At 45.6% G+C, this 14,284-nt stretch overlaps 1 long non-coding RNA gene across 1 annotated transcript; it reads left to right on the plus strand.

Moving 5' to 3' along the window:
- The first annotated feature begins 6,697 nt into the window (after nt 1-6,697).
- Nucleotides 6,698-12,725, plus strand: LOC138265323 (uncharacterized). Its single transcript, XR_011199341.1, has 3 exons — nt 6,698-6,779; nt 6,890-7,229; nt 12,711-12,725. It is a non-coding gene; the product is annotated as an uncharacterized lncRNA (long non-coding RNA).
- Nucleotides 12,726-14,284: the final 1,559 nt, after the last annotated feature.

Here is a 14,284-nt window from a genome sequence, read left to right on the forward strand (position 1 = left end):
CCATTGAGCAGCATATTCACTTTTACTTGTTGGACCAACAATTCCCTTGGTGCTTTTCTTTGATCTCTGAATCGTCTGTTCAAGTTTCATATCTGGAGCCACAGCATTGAATCTTCCCTCACTGTTTTTCACCACAAAATATCTTTGGATGAATTTTCTGTAGAGGCGTGGTTTTTCCACCTCTTGCTTCTTCATTCTTCCCAAATACCTGGACCCATAGCTCAGGTAGTTTATGCAATCTACCTCACACAACACAGTAATCAGTGACTCCACAGTCTTCATGTGAAGCTTCCAATCACCTTCTCGATCAATATGTACAAAGGTTTTTACCAGAGCTAGCATGTCTAAAACATTTCTGCTGCACTTGCAAAGTTCTGATCTTTACATTCTTTGACAAACTCTATGAACTTGGTTTTCAGGTTTTCCTATTTTGAGTGTATTGATGATTGCATGGCTTTGCATTATGTCTTTTGAATGAAGTGCACCCTGTGCCTTGTTCACTTCTGAGATAAGATATGCAAAACCTAATTTGTCATTCTTGTTCCAGAAAGCATTCTAAAGTACTTTTTCTATAGATTCAGATATGATGAGCATACCTGAATGACCATAATGAGTTCCACTCAATACTGACTGGACAGTTTTGCTTCCAAAGATTTCAGCCTCAATAAGTGCATTGTCTATGCTACATCCACTGAGATGACATCCTACATACCTCAAATCAACTTTCTCATGTGGAAAACGCCCATCTTTAGATAAAGAGCATCAACGTTTACTGGATTACTCATAAAAATGTCAGCTACTATCTGGAAAACACCTTCATCGCAGAAAACTGTCAGGATAGGCTGATCTTCAAGCTGAGCACACACATTTTGGAATTTTTTTAGAGCTGTGCATACTGGTGCCAGGCCCATGTATAAATGAAGATAACAATGCACAAGTGGTCATTGAAGGGGAAAACCAGATGGCAAAGCCATCAAATCCCACAGGGATGGTGGAAGAAAGCAGTCACCAGGAGCTGTACTTTACTTTATGATGATTTTTATGGAGCAAGTGTTGTACTTGCCCCATAAAAATCATCATAAAGTAGAGTACAGCAGACGGAGCACCTGGCACCAACGGCCTACCTCCGGCTCTATTTAGGTCTAACATCAACTTTGGGCCAGAGAGCTTGTAATTCTATACAGTGTGGTAAGCTTACAACAGATAATTCCAGAATTCTGGTGTGGCACCATAATCCATCCTATCTTCAAAGAAGGAAAGAGGAGCAATCCCTCCAAGTGTTGATTGATCACACTGCTTGATATAAAATCAAAGTTGTTAGAAATGGGGTCTTTGGTTGGCAGTCAGGTTACCCCCTGGCCAAGCAAAGACCCTCACTCTAGTCAGGATAAAAGAGAATCACCCTCAGCTAACCCCTGCTTACCCCCTTGGTAGCGTGGCATGAGCAGTAGGCCTAACTTCAGAGTGCTAGGTGTAAAGGATTTGTACCAACACACACAGTAGCCTAATGAAAGCACTACAAAATGATACAACACAGGGTTTGAAAAATAGGAAATATTTATCTAAACAAAACAAGACTAAAACAACAAAAATCCACAATACACAAGTCAAGTTATCAATTAAAAAACAAAAAGAGTCTTCATGTAGTTTTAAACACACACTAACACTGTTAGCATGAAAATTTACCTTGGGTGCGTCACAAATAACCCTGCACGGGTGAGTGTGCATCAAAAAGAGGCTTGCGATGCGTAGGTTTCACTCACGAGCAAGACCTTGCGTTGTTTCTCCTTTCATCAGGTCAGGAGGAGAGCGATGCATCGACCCGGTCAGCACTCCATGGTCAGGGCAGGCCTTTCGTTGTTTTTACACACCCAGCGGTACTTGAGTCAGAAATCCAGCCGCACGATGATCCGAAAACTACGCAGTGCGGGTTGCGATCTTCCAGCCTCTGTCAGCGATGATGCGCATCGTTTCTTCAGCTCCGTGCGTCGATTCTTTGGTCGCGTTGTAGGCTAGTGTCGATTTTCAGTTGCAAAGCCAGCGGCGTGTAATTTCTTGAACCGCAGATCGTAGTTGCGTCGATCTTTTCCCCGTACGACGTTCTGTGCGTGGATTTCTTCCTCTTAGTCTGCCAGCTTTTCCTTTCAGGGTCCCAGGAACTGGATGGGCACCACAGGGCAGAGTAGGAGTCTCTCCAGAGACTCCAGGTGCTGGCAGAGAGAAGTCTTTGCTGTCCCTGAGACTTCAAACATCAGGAGGCAAGCTCTAAATCAAGCCCTTGGAGATCTTCACAAGATGGAGGGCACACAAAGTGCAGTCTTTGCCCTCTTACTCTGGCAGAAGCATCAACTGCAGGATAGCTCCACAAAGCACACTCACAGGCAGGGCAGCTCTTCTTCCTCAGCTCTTTAGCTCTTCTCCAGGCAGAGGTTCCTCTTGGTTTCCAGAAGTGTTCTAAAGTCTGTGGTTTCGGGTGCCCTTGTTATACCCAATTTCTCCTTTGAAGTAGCCCTACTTCAAAGTAAAGTCTCTCCTAAATCTGAAATCCTGCCTTGCCCAGGCCAGGACCCAGACACTCACCAGGGGGTTGGAGACTGCATTGTGTGAGGGCAGGCACAGCCCTTTCAGGTATGTAATGACCACTCCCCCCTCCCTCCTAGCACAGATGGCTCATCAGGAAATGCAGACTACACCCCAGCTCCTTTTGTGTCACTGTCTAGTGTGAGGTGCAACCAGCCCAACTGTCAAACTGAACTAGACAGGGAATCCACAAACAGGCAGAGTCACAGAAATGGTATAAGCAAGAAAATGCTCACTTTCTAAAAGTGGAATTTTCGAACACAAAATCTCAAAATCAACTTTACTAAAAGATGTATTTTTAAATTGTGAGCTCAGAGACCCCAAACTCCACATGTCCATCCGCTCCCAAGGGGAATCTACACTTCAATCAGAGTTAATGGTAGCCCCCATGTTAACCTATGAGAGGGACAGGACTTCCAACAGTGAAAAACAAATTTGGCAATATTTCACTGTTAGGACATATAAAACACATTACTATAAGTCCTACCTTAACGATACACTGGACCCTGCCCTTGCGGCTACCTAGGGCCTACCGTAGGGGTGCCTTACATGTAAGAAAATGGAAGGTTTAGGCCTGGCAAGTGGGTACACGAGCCAAGTCGAATTTACAGTTAAAACTGCACACACAGACTTTGCAGTGGCAGGTCTGAGACATGATTACAGAGCTACTTATGTGGATGGCACAACCAGTGCTGCAGGCCCACTAGTAGCATTTGATTTACAGGCCCTGGCACCTCTAGTGCACTTTACTAAGGACTTACTAGTAAACCAAATATGCCAATCATGGATAAACCAATTACATACACATTCTGTAAAGGAGCACTTGCACTTTAGCACAGGTTAGCAGTAGTAAAGTGCCCAGAGTAACAAAAACAGCAAAAACAAAGTCCAGCATACATTAACAACCTGGAAAACAGACGCAAAACGTTAAGGGAGACAACGCCAAGGATGAAAAGTCTAACAAAAGTACTGTGCCATCCTGCTATGACAAGATTTAACAGCACAGACAGATAGTCAGGAGCTAATTCCTGGAATCAAACAGGCTTCCTTACAGGTCAAGGTACTTTATCCAACGTAGCTGCCCTCTCATTTTGCATGGAAAAAGCATTTTATAGCAGAACGTCTTTATACACTTGCTTCATGGACTTAAAGGACACATTCAACAGAGTTCCCTGTGCCACCTCTGGCAGAAATTAACAACAGCTGGGGATCTACCAACACTACTAAGGGCCATACAACTTCTATACTCCAAAATCTGGTTACGCATGAAAATTGAGATGGCACAAAGCTTTTCCGTAAAACTTACACGACGGTCGAACTGAAGCAGAGTTTCATTTTGGCGCTGATGCTGCAGTGGCATAATGAAACTTGAGGGGGCCCTTGCAAAGTACATGGAGGTACCCGCCTCCAAACTCACTGAGGAGCTCTCAGGCCAGGATACTGTGCTGAGCGGGGCCCTGGAGCTCAGCTCCCCAGCTCTGTGGGGGAGGTGTGGGCCTTTGTTACACCACTGCATGGTGTTCAATATCTACGTTTCGTGCCTGTCTAGATTTCTTGATAAAACCAACCCCCACCCACGAAACTTGGGGGTCATACTCTTACTCACATTCTATATGCGGATGATCTGCTTTTAATGAGCATGACTCCCCATGGGGATGAAACGTCTTCTAAACGTCTTTCATTATACTAAAATTGTGACTATTAGTATAAAAGTAAGAACACATGACTCATGGTATATCAGTGGCACACGGGTCAACTGTGGTAGACAGTACAAACATCTTGAGGTATTATTTAACACCAGTGGTACACTTCCAATGCACTTAGAATTAAGGAAGTATAAGTCTGCTTTCCTGACTGCTGGCTTTATGACCCTTGTAAGATCCTTGCAGGCTCTGATAATGGACCCACTACAGAAGGTGATGGTCGCAAACTCATTACGACAATCTTATTTGGATGTGAACTCATACCAAGGAAGGTAATTAGATCAATTACTAACCAAAACATAAAAAACTGTGTACCAAATCCCAAATTGTACTTCACTCGCCCGGGTACTTTTGGAGCTTGGGCTGATGAAGCAATCCTGGGTAATAACATGCTCTTTCCTGATGTGTGATAAATTCAGGTTTGCTGATGAAAACATGCTAGCATGATGAGTTTGACAGGAAATAAATAAACAGGGATTCAGACTAAAATTCAGCCAATTATTACATGAAGCTTCACCATCACTACAAAGATTCAACCTACCGGAGGCCATAGGAACATTTACTGATTTTGAAAAAACAACTTAAGAATATGAGCAAGACGCTTTCCCTACAAGAGGACAAAGCCGCACTGGCAGAAAGGGCTTATGCGTGGCAGGCCATCACCACCTACCGAACTCTCAAGCACCAGCCTTTTTTTGGCCAGAGGTGTGCACACCATCTCAAGCTACAGTTTATGCCATTTTTAAGGGTCTGATTTTGATCTCGGCGGAGGAACTACTCCCTCATAAACGTGCCAAATATCCCATCCACCGCATTACGATCTCCATAGGATATCATGGGATCCTAATAAGATATCTGTGATGTTTGTGATGGAATATTCCCTCTGCCAAGATCTAAATCAGGTCGTAAGTAATCACTCAACGGTGGACATGATGCCGCCCTGGTTACAAAAGGCAGATACAGTAACCTGCAGGCTGGGTGGCTGTGGGAAAGACTGATGCACATTCCCTGTATTTGTCCTGCAATGCTGCTTATACGAAGAGAGGAGCTACGAGGAATATTTAATCATTTTAAGATAAGAACATGCAGACAGGCCCTCATCACAGCATTTAATAAACTAAACTGTAAACTTCGTGCTTGTATAGCGCACTACTCACCCGTTAGGGTCTCAAGGCGCTGTACACATACAGCTGTGGAACCCCTCCTGGCTTTTCCCTGTGAGGTGCCCACTCCTGGGCAACCTCCAAGGTGAAGCCAGGCATCCCAGCCTGTCAGGGCCGTTGTGGAGATTAAGCAAGCTATTGCCCAGAGTTACAGAGTGGGACCCATGAATTAGATTAGGCACCAATGCAAGAATTATCAGGACCGAGGAAATTGAGCCCAAGACCTGCCTGAGGCAGGAATTGAACCCTGGTCCCAGGCCAAATTTCTGCATCAGGGTCTGCTGCTCTAACCATTGAGCCACACTTCTCCAATCCCACGTATTGAACAAAACGTGCCAATGGTCTAATACATAGCAACACTGAGCACAAAGGTGAAAGCACTTGAGGACCAGAGCTGACATTATCCCAGGAAGCTTTATAACAAATGATTGTGAAATGTGTTTTTGTTTTTACTGCTTGTTTTTATTTATCTCTAAAAAGTGTGCCATATTTTATCTAATTAATGTTATTGCAATGATTTTGATTAAATGTGCACTTTTATAAATAAATGTAAATTTTGATCTAAAAAAAAAATATATATCAGTTTATTTGTTTTGCACATTAAGGTGCGGATCTGACATTATAGCCCTCCGGGGACAATACACAGGGTAAACAAGGTAACAAAGGAAATTCTAGTTGACCAGCTACCACTGGTTTCTACTGACTGCATTTCAGGCGCCCAGGACGAAAAAAGGAGATTTCTACTAGTGTAATAAAATAAAAACACCCTTTGAAAACAAGGGACGCCATAAGACAGTAATAAAGAGTTCGAAGATGTAAATCAAGTAGACATGAATTATTATAATCTCAGGCGTATTAGATATCTGTACAAACCAGGTGAAACTGGCCAACTGGAAATGAATAGCTGGGACGGACTGCAAGCATGAACTATCGAGTCATGGGGTCGCGGCAAGCGAGAATGAAGGATGAAGGTCTCGAATCAGGCAGAGAAGGTGCAGTCAGTGAATCTAATGATAGGCGAGCAGGAGCTCATGTCTCGGATCCTCTAAAACTGAAGAAAAATAAAACATTCCAATGACCGAGACTACATGGGAAAATCCAAGTCTCGCCACCCTGGTAACTGGCTTCAGCAGATACAGCGGTGCCTCCGGCAACCAGTGAGAAATGAGACGATTTGCATGTCAGGGGCCGCCCGCAGCCCTCTGGGTGTTTAAGGAAGCACTGGAGGGTCCCACCCAGACATCTGTCTGCATCAGAGACCTGATCCCTGCTGGACGCAGCACCATGTCCTGGTCCCCCCTCCTTCTGCTTGTGCTCAGCGCCCTCTGTGCAGGTGGGGATTAGATTGTTTTATCAGCTCCTTGGTACATGAATGATGGCTTCCAGGCACATTTATTTTTGTCACGTGACGCTGTAATGTCCTCATTCCTCCTTTCATTCCAGGTTCTGTTGCTCAGTGGGTTCTGACTCAGCCGCCCTCGGTGTCTGTGTCTCCGGAAGGAACCGCTGAACTCACCTGCTCCGCCGATGGCATTGGAAGCAAGAGTGTGTACTGGTACCAGCAGAGGCCGGGCAGTGCCCCCCGACTGGTGATGTACTATGGTAACAGACCCTCGGGGATCCCAGAGAGATTCTCCGGCACCAGCTCTGGTAACACGGCCACATTAACCATCACCGGGGCCCTGGCGGAGGACGAGGCGGACTATTACTGTCAGATCTGGGACAGCGATGCTGCACGGTGGCACAGAGAGATGGGGAAGTGAGACTGAAACTTGCCCTGAAGGTACCCACAGAGCGGTGCCCTCACCCTTCGCAGCAGCTGTAGCTGCTTAGGGGAAGATGTGAGCTGAATCTTATAGGTTCCATATGTCACTCTCCTGAGTGCCCTGTCAGTGACGGACTGTCGGCTGTAGAAGTGATCATTCATTAAGATGCATGGGACCGCTTGATGCCGTGCCCTGTCAGTGACTGACTGTCAGCTGTAGAAGTGATCATTCAATAAGATGCATGGTACCGCTTGATGCCGGTCAGTCTCAGGGTTGCATGGATGTCCTTCGGGTGACATACTTAAACAAACTCCCTATTCAGTCATTGACCCCGATCTGGCTAGACTGCCCTGTCTATTATATACTGGGGTCTGTCTTCCGGGGTGTAGCATAGTCAGTGACATTTGAGGGGGGTGAAAACCAAATTTCCCACCAAAAAAAAAACCAGTGGGCTGCAGGGTGGAGGAATGAGATGACCAAGGTGTGGGATGGACTTTGTCCATGCGTAACAGAGTCAGTACTGATTTGCATCATGTTGGCATTTGTCTAGATTGGCACTGTGGGTGAAAAACAATGAGTTGGAATACTACCCCAGTGATTGCCTTTTCTTAAAATATTTGCAAGTATTCAGACTATCACATTTTGGGTGTTCGTTTGCAAGCAGCATGCCTAGAAACGTGGATTGGTGCGGCTTTCCAAGCTTACTACTGACAATGATTGTGAATTTCAGAAAGTAGTAAATTTCCACACATTCAAGGATTACTTTTATGGGTGCAGATTGTCTACTTTTTTGGTATCATGGTCACTATATATATTTAGGATCCAAATCCCAAAAAATGAGCAAGTTAAAATCTCTTAGTGAAATAAGAACTAGGAGAAAACCTGGCACAGATATGCCAGATGCGACTCAGGGCCCCTGACCCAGCTACCACAATGAGAACGCATTTGAGGGATGTCACACCCCAACAACCCCCACTGAAGCTATGCCCCTGCCCATCCCACCTGGTCCTAGCAGTTCTTCCTGCATCTGTTTCTGACCCCAGATCACTTGTTTTAAATGGATTTTTTCTGCATGTACTCTTCTTCATCTGTGCTACAAGTAGCCTTGTTGGTAGATTTGTAAAATCAGTGCATGTAGGAAGGGCCATCCTCGGCTTTTGCAAATCATTTTATCAAGTGACTACCAGCCCCATATGCTAAGCCAGCTTTGCAAATAGAGGGCACAGAAGCCAATTAATAGGACAAGCTGAGCTAGAGTCGAGCCAAGGGTCTGGCTTGGTTGGTAAGAGTCTGTGCACAAGCTGAGGTATAACGTTTGGCATGTATATTGTGCAACAAATATAATGTAATGATACACTCTCTCCATAATTCAAATAATTCCCATGCTCCATGGCCCTCGACCAGTTAAAAATCCTGAAACACAGGATAGTCGACCCAAAATGGCAGAATGCAGTGTTGCAATAAACCACTCCATATCCCCAGCACCTAGCATGGTTACCTCCAGTTTTGATCTGTTTTTCAGTATGTTTTGACTGTATCACTAGGATCCTGCTAGTGAGGACCCCAGTGCTTAAGGTTTGTGCCCTATTAGTCAGTATGTTTCACTGTTTTTGTCAGTATGCTTGACTGTGTCACTGGAGACCTGCTAATCAGAACTCTAGTGCTTATGCTCTGTCTGGTTCCAAATGTGTACTTACATACTGGTAACCCAGTATTCCACTCCAAAATGGTATACTGGACCCCCCTCATAAGTCCCTTGTATATGGTACCTAGGTACCCAGGGCATTGGGGTTCCAAGGGATCCTTATGGGCTGCAGCATTTCTTTTGTCACCCATAAGGAGCCCATACAAACACTTCTTCAGGACTGCCATTGCAGCCTGTGTGAAATAGTGCAAGCACTATTTCACAGCCATTTTCACTGCACCAGGTCACGTATGAGTCACCTATATGTCAGGTCTTCCAACCCTGAAGGCTGGGTGTAAAGTATCTGAGTATGAGTGCACCCCTGCACTAGCAGAGGTGCCCCCACGTCGTCCAGGCCCATTTCCCCAGACCTCGTCAGTGCGGGGACGCCATTATAAGTGTGCACTATACATAGGTCAATACCTATGTAAAGCTTCACAGTGGTAACCCCAAATATTGCTATATAAGGTGTCTAACAACTGAGAACTGTTTTACTGATTCCACTATTGGTTGCACAATCCCATGCACTCTGGTGGCTCCACTATGGCCCCCCAGTACTGCCATACCAGCCTTCTGAGGTTCTCACTGCAGCCCCAGCTGCTGCCACCTCACAGACAGGCTTTTGCCCTCCCAGGGCTTGAGAAGCTCAATCCCAGGAAGGCAGAACAAAGCATTTCCTTTGGAAGAGGGATGTTACACCCTCTCCCTTTGGAAATAGGTGTTACAGGAATGGAAGAGGTATCCTCCCAGAGCCTCTGGAAGAGCTTTGAAGGGCACAGATGGTGCCCTCCTTGCATAATCCAGTCTACACCAGTCCAGGTACCGCCAGTACCTGCTCTGGAGTGAAACTGGACAAACGAAAGGGGGGTGACCACTCCCCTGTCCATTAACACCCCAGGGGTGGTGTCAGAGCTCCTCCAGAGTGTCCCTTGGTTTTGCCATCATGAATTCCAAGGTGGTGGGGCACTCTGGGAGCATCTGAGTGGCCAGTGCCAGCAGATGATGTCCAAGACCCCTCCTGATAGGTCCTTACCTTGTTATGTGACCAATCTCCCTCTGAAGGCTATTTAGGGTCTCTCCTCTGGGTGTTTCCTCAGATTCGGATTGCAAGATTCCAGCAGGAATCCACTGCATCCTTTACTTCACCTTCTACTGTCGAATCAACTGCAGAACTGCTCCAGGACCTCAACAACTTGCAACAAAAAAGCAAAGGCAACTTCTGCAACACTGTAACTCCAGCTCCTGCCAGCAACTGCAACAATTTACAGGTCGTGCATCCCCAGAGGCCAGCATGTCTTCTGCCTGCACCAGAAGAACTAAAGGAATCTCCCGTGGAGTGACGGAGTCACTGCCCTGCTTCAGCAGGCACCCCTCTGCAGTGACAACCGGCACTGTGGGTTCCCTCTCCTGACGACAAGCGTGGATCCTGGAACATGGGTGGTGGACTAAAGTGACCCTCACTGTCCAAAGGTCCAGCTGTCCACATTTGGTGGAGGTAAGAGCTTGCCTCCCCACGCCAGACAGTGCCCCTGTGCACTGTGTGTTTTGCAACTGCTAGGGCTTGTGTGCGACTTTCCAATAAGTTCTTCATGCACAGCACAGCCCAGCCCAGGTCCCCAGCACTCTATTCTGCAATGCACAGCTCCTTGAGTTGTTCTACGGCGGCGTGGAATCTCTTTTTGTAGTGCTGCATGGACCGCCATTTGCACCTCCTTTGTTCCCGTGCTGTGGGACTCCTGTGGGTGCTGCCTGGTCTTATGAGGGCTCTCTGAATTGCTGAGATCCCCCTCTGTCTCCTCATCCTGAGTTGAGAACACCAGGTGGCCTGAGCCAAGGCGTGTTTGTGGAATCCAGTGACGCAAACTAGTCTGCATTCATCCACTCAACGTGGGACATCTCCTACACCAACCAGGACCCCGTAGCTGTCTTTTTTGCTGCATTGCTGACTTTGGCCATCATAAAGACATTGGCAGTAATGACCACCTACCGCCACGGCGAAGGCTGACAAAACACCGTCGCCACGGCTACCTACCGTCCGCCATATTATGACCATAGCTGGAATTCTGCCAGAAGGCTGGCGGAATTCCGGCTACGGTCATGGCAGCAGACGGTGGTAAGCTGGCGCTGCTGCCAGAAGCAGCGCCACGCCAGTAGACCGGCGCAGACCGTATCATGATCCATGATACAGCCTGGCGGTGTTCTGCTGGTGGACGCTGCTGCTGTCAGGAGTGCCGAGTCCTGTCTCCTGCCAGAGGACCCCCTGCAATCAGGTAAGTCGGTGTTCTGACAGGGGAGGGGTGTGGGGGGTGTTGTGTGGGGGTGTGTGTGTATGTGAATGTGTGCATGCATGCGGGTGTGTGGAATGTGTATGTGCATGAATGGGAGTGAGTGTGCGTGTATGTTGTGTGGTGTGAATGCGTGTGTGCTAGAATATATGTCAGTGTGTGTTGTGTGTGTGAATGAATGTATGCATGCATGGGTGAATGTGGGTATGAGTGTGTGTATGCGTGTGTATGTTGGTGTGTGAATGTGCGTGTATGTCGGGGGAAGGGTGGGTGAGGACTGCTCTATGGGTTACCTAGGGCCTATCTTAAGGGTGACTTATGTGTACAATCAGTGCTGCAGGCCCACTAGTAGCATTTAATTTACTGGCTGTGGGCACATGTAGTGCACTTTACTTGCGGTAATAGAGGAAACAAAGATGGTGCTAGAATTAGGTAGGGGTCTCATAGAGAATAAGAGAGGAATGCCTAGTCTCTTTCTATGATAATGCGGGAGGCAAGAAGTTGGATAAGGAAGATATAAGGAAGTTTAGAGAAAAGGAGTTTTGGATATATGTACATTATCATTAGATACAAGCTTAGTGAGGTTTCTAAAATTGCCAGCAATAGAATAGATTATTTCGGCTCTGGGGGATTAGTAGTCAGTATACAAATAGACAGTGTAGTCTTCTTTTGATGACCGTAGAGAGTGGGTACATAGAGGAGAGTCGAAAACTGACTTGGGTCCGGATTTCAATAACGTACTCGCGTGGTCATGGAGAACACGTAATAAAACAAATAGGAATGAGAGGTATGTGGATTAGGGATAGTGGTCGACTGTGGGGAATTGTAAAGCAGGAAACTGGTTTACGGAGGTGCATAGAAACGAAGACAGTGTCAATTACACTTATAGGAGAATATCGCAACACAGGAAGTATGAGGGATTAAAGAGCAAGGCATATTGACAAATTTGGAGACGAACGGCTGAGCGTAATTAAGAATGGTATTTAATGAAGAGTTGTGTATTATCTGGATTAAGCATTGATATTGTACCCCTATTGTTTAATGATTTTACCGATTATGGTTATACTACACAGAAGACTTGAAGTGTAACAAATACGTTGACGGAGGCAGCAGGATATACTGTAATATAGTAGAACTGAACGAGAAGAGATTATACGGAAGTGTATTGGCATTCAACAGGTATTAATTTAAGGGTGAATGATGGTTCTATGTGGACACATGGATAAGATATACAAGGGTCCCCGTGTTAGGGGAGTTTGTTTCACTTGTGTGTGCATGCTTATACACAAATGACGGCGGATATATTTTATGGAATTTGTTAACACTACACACAGAGGGGATCTCTATGGAGACAAGAGGTTGTATAGTGGACATGTGTAATATGAATACTTAGATCTATATGTCTAAGAGTTATGTACATAATTGGTTTCCACCTACTATTTTAAATAGCATGATGCACTTAAATGGGATGCTGGGAGATATGGGGATATGTGTCAGGTGTACATTACAGTACTATATATTGTTTACAGCCTTGAAAAGCCCTGAGGAAGTCATTGGCTTACATCCCAGATGAAACACGTGTTGGCTTGGCTGAAGTTGGAGTGAAAGAAGAAAATAAAAAAGATCACTTTTACCACTTGTGACTGAAGTTAAAGACGTGTGCTTTTGTCATAATATATTGGGATAACAATCTTGTGATTGCTATCATACATGGTTTAGGGTGTGTTCCCTGTTTGAGCACTGTCAGATGGAGAAGTAACACAGTGAATTTTGAAGGTAAAATATGAATTATAGTGAATTGTGAGTGCCTGATCTCCACATAAACCACCCAGTCATAACTTTTTGCACTTTACTAGGGACTTATCCCTACTCAAATATGCCAAAATGGGGATGAACCAATGTTGCCATGTTTAAGAGAGAGATCATATGCACTTTAGCATTGGTTAGCAGTGGTAAAGTGTGCAGAGTCCTAAAACCAGCAAAAACAGTGTCAGAAAAGTGGAGGGAGGGAGGCAGGCATGAAGTTGGGGGATGACCACCCTAAGGCTGTCAGGTCTAACCCCCCCTCTCATTACTAAATTCAGATTATAAAGTCTTGGCAAAGGTGCTTGCCACCAGACTGATTCCTATAGCCCACGCCACAGTAAATCCGGATCAAAATGGGTTTATACCTTGAAGGAACACATTTCTCAATTTGTTTATGGTGATTGATTGGGCTTGGACCTCAGCCCTGGGTTGCATCATTGGACATAGAAAAAGCATTTGACACCCTTGGGTGGGAATACCTCTGAATTGTCCTCATTAAACTAGGTATAGGCCCCAAATTTCGCAAATGGGTGGACCTCCTTTACACCCAACCCCAGGCCAGAGTGAAGAAGGGCCGCATCATCTCAGACTCATTCCTAATCGCACGGGGCATGAGCCAGGGATGCCCACTATCCCCTATAATATTTGTGCTCGCAATGGAACCTCTAGCATGTGCATTGCAACAACGTGCACCTGACTGGTGTTTCTAAGCAGACAACTGTTTGCACATAATATCACTTTATGCTAATGACGCACTAATTTGTTTATGTACTAAGGCTTTAGTTCTTCACCGACTTATGGACCTTCTAGGGGATTTTGATCAAGCATCAGGCCTCAGAGTGAACTGGGATGAATCACAATTATTCCCATTGACCTCCTTGACTGAGATTGAGTGGGAGCCACTCCCGGGAACTTCACTTCCCTGGTCCCATACCAATATTAAATACTTAGGGGTGCAGATCTACCACTCACATAAAGACCTAATGGATGGGAATTTATGCAAAACTTTAACCAAAGCAAGATACACACTGCAATTTTGTATGTCGCTGCCGCTCTCTCCAGTCGGGAGGGTAGCCATCTCTAAGATGTTGATATTCCCTAGACTACTGATTTTTTTTTCTGCCCTACCATTGTGTGTACCCACCAGTTTTTTCAAAGAAGTATGTACCCTCCTTATAACATTAATATGGGGCAAAGGGTGTAGAAAAGTTGCACTAGCTAGACTTTATGCCTGAGTTACAAATACTATTTTGCAGCAGCACAGCTCCAATGGCCCAATAGATAGTCGTCATAACAT

The sequence above is a fragment of the Pleurodeles waltl genome, chromosome 11, assembly GCF_031143425.1.
Source record: "Pleurodeles waltl isolate 20211129_DDA chromosome 11, aPleWal1.hap1.20221129, whole genome shotgun sequence".
NCBI lineage: Eukaryota > Metazoa > Chordata > Amphibia > Caudata > Salamandridae > Pleurodeles > Pleurodeles waltl.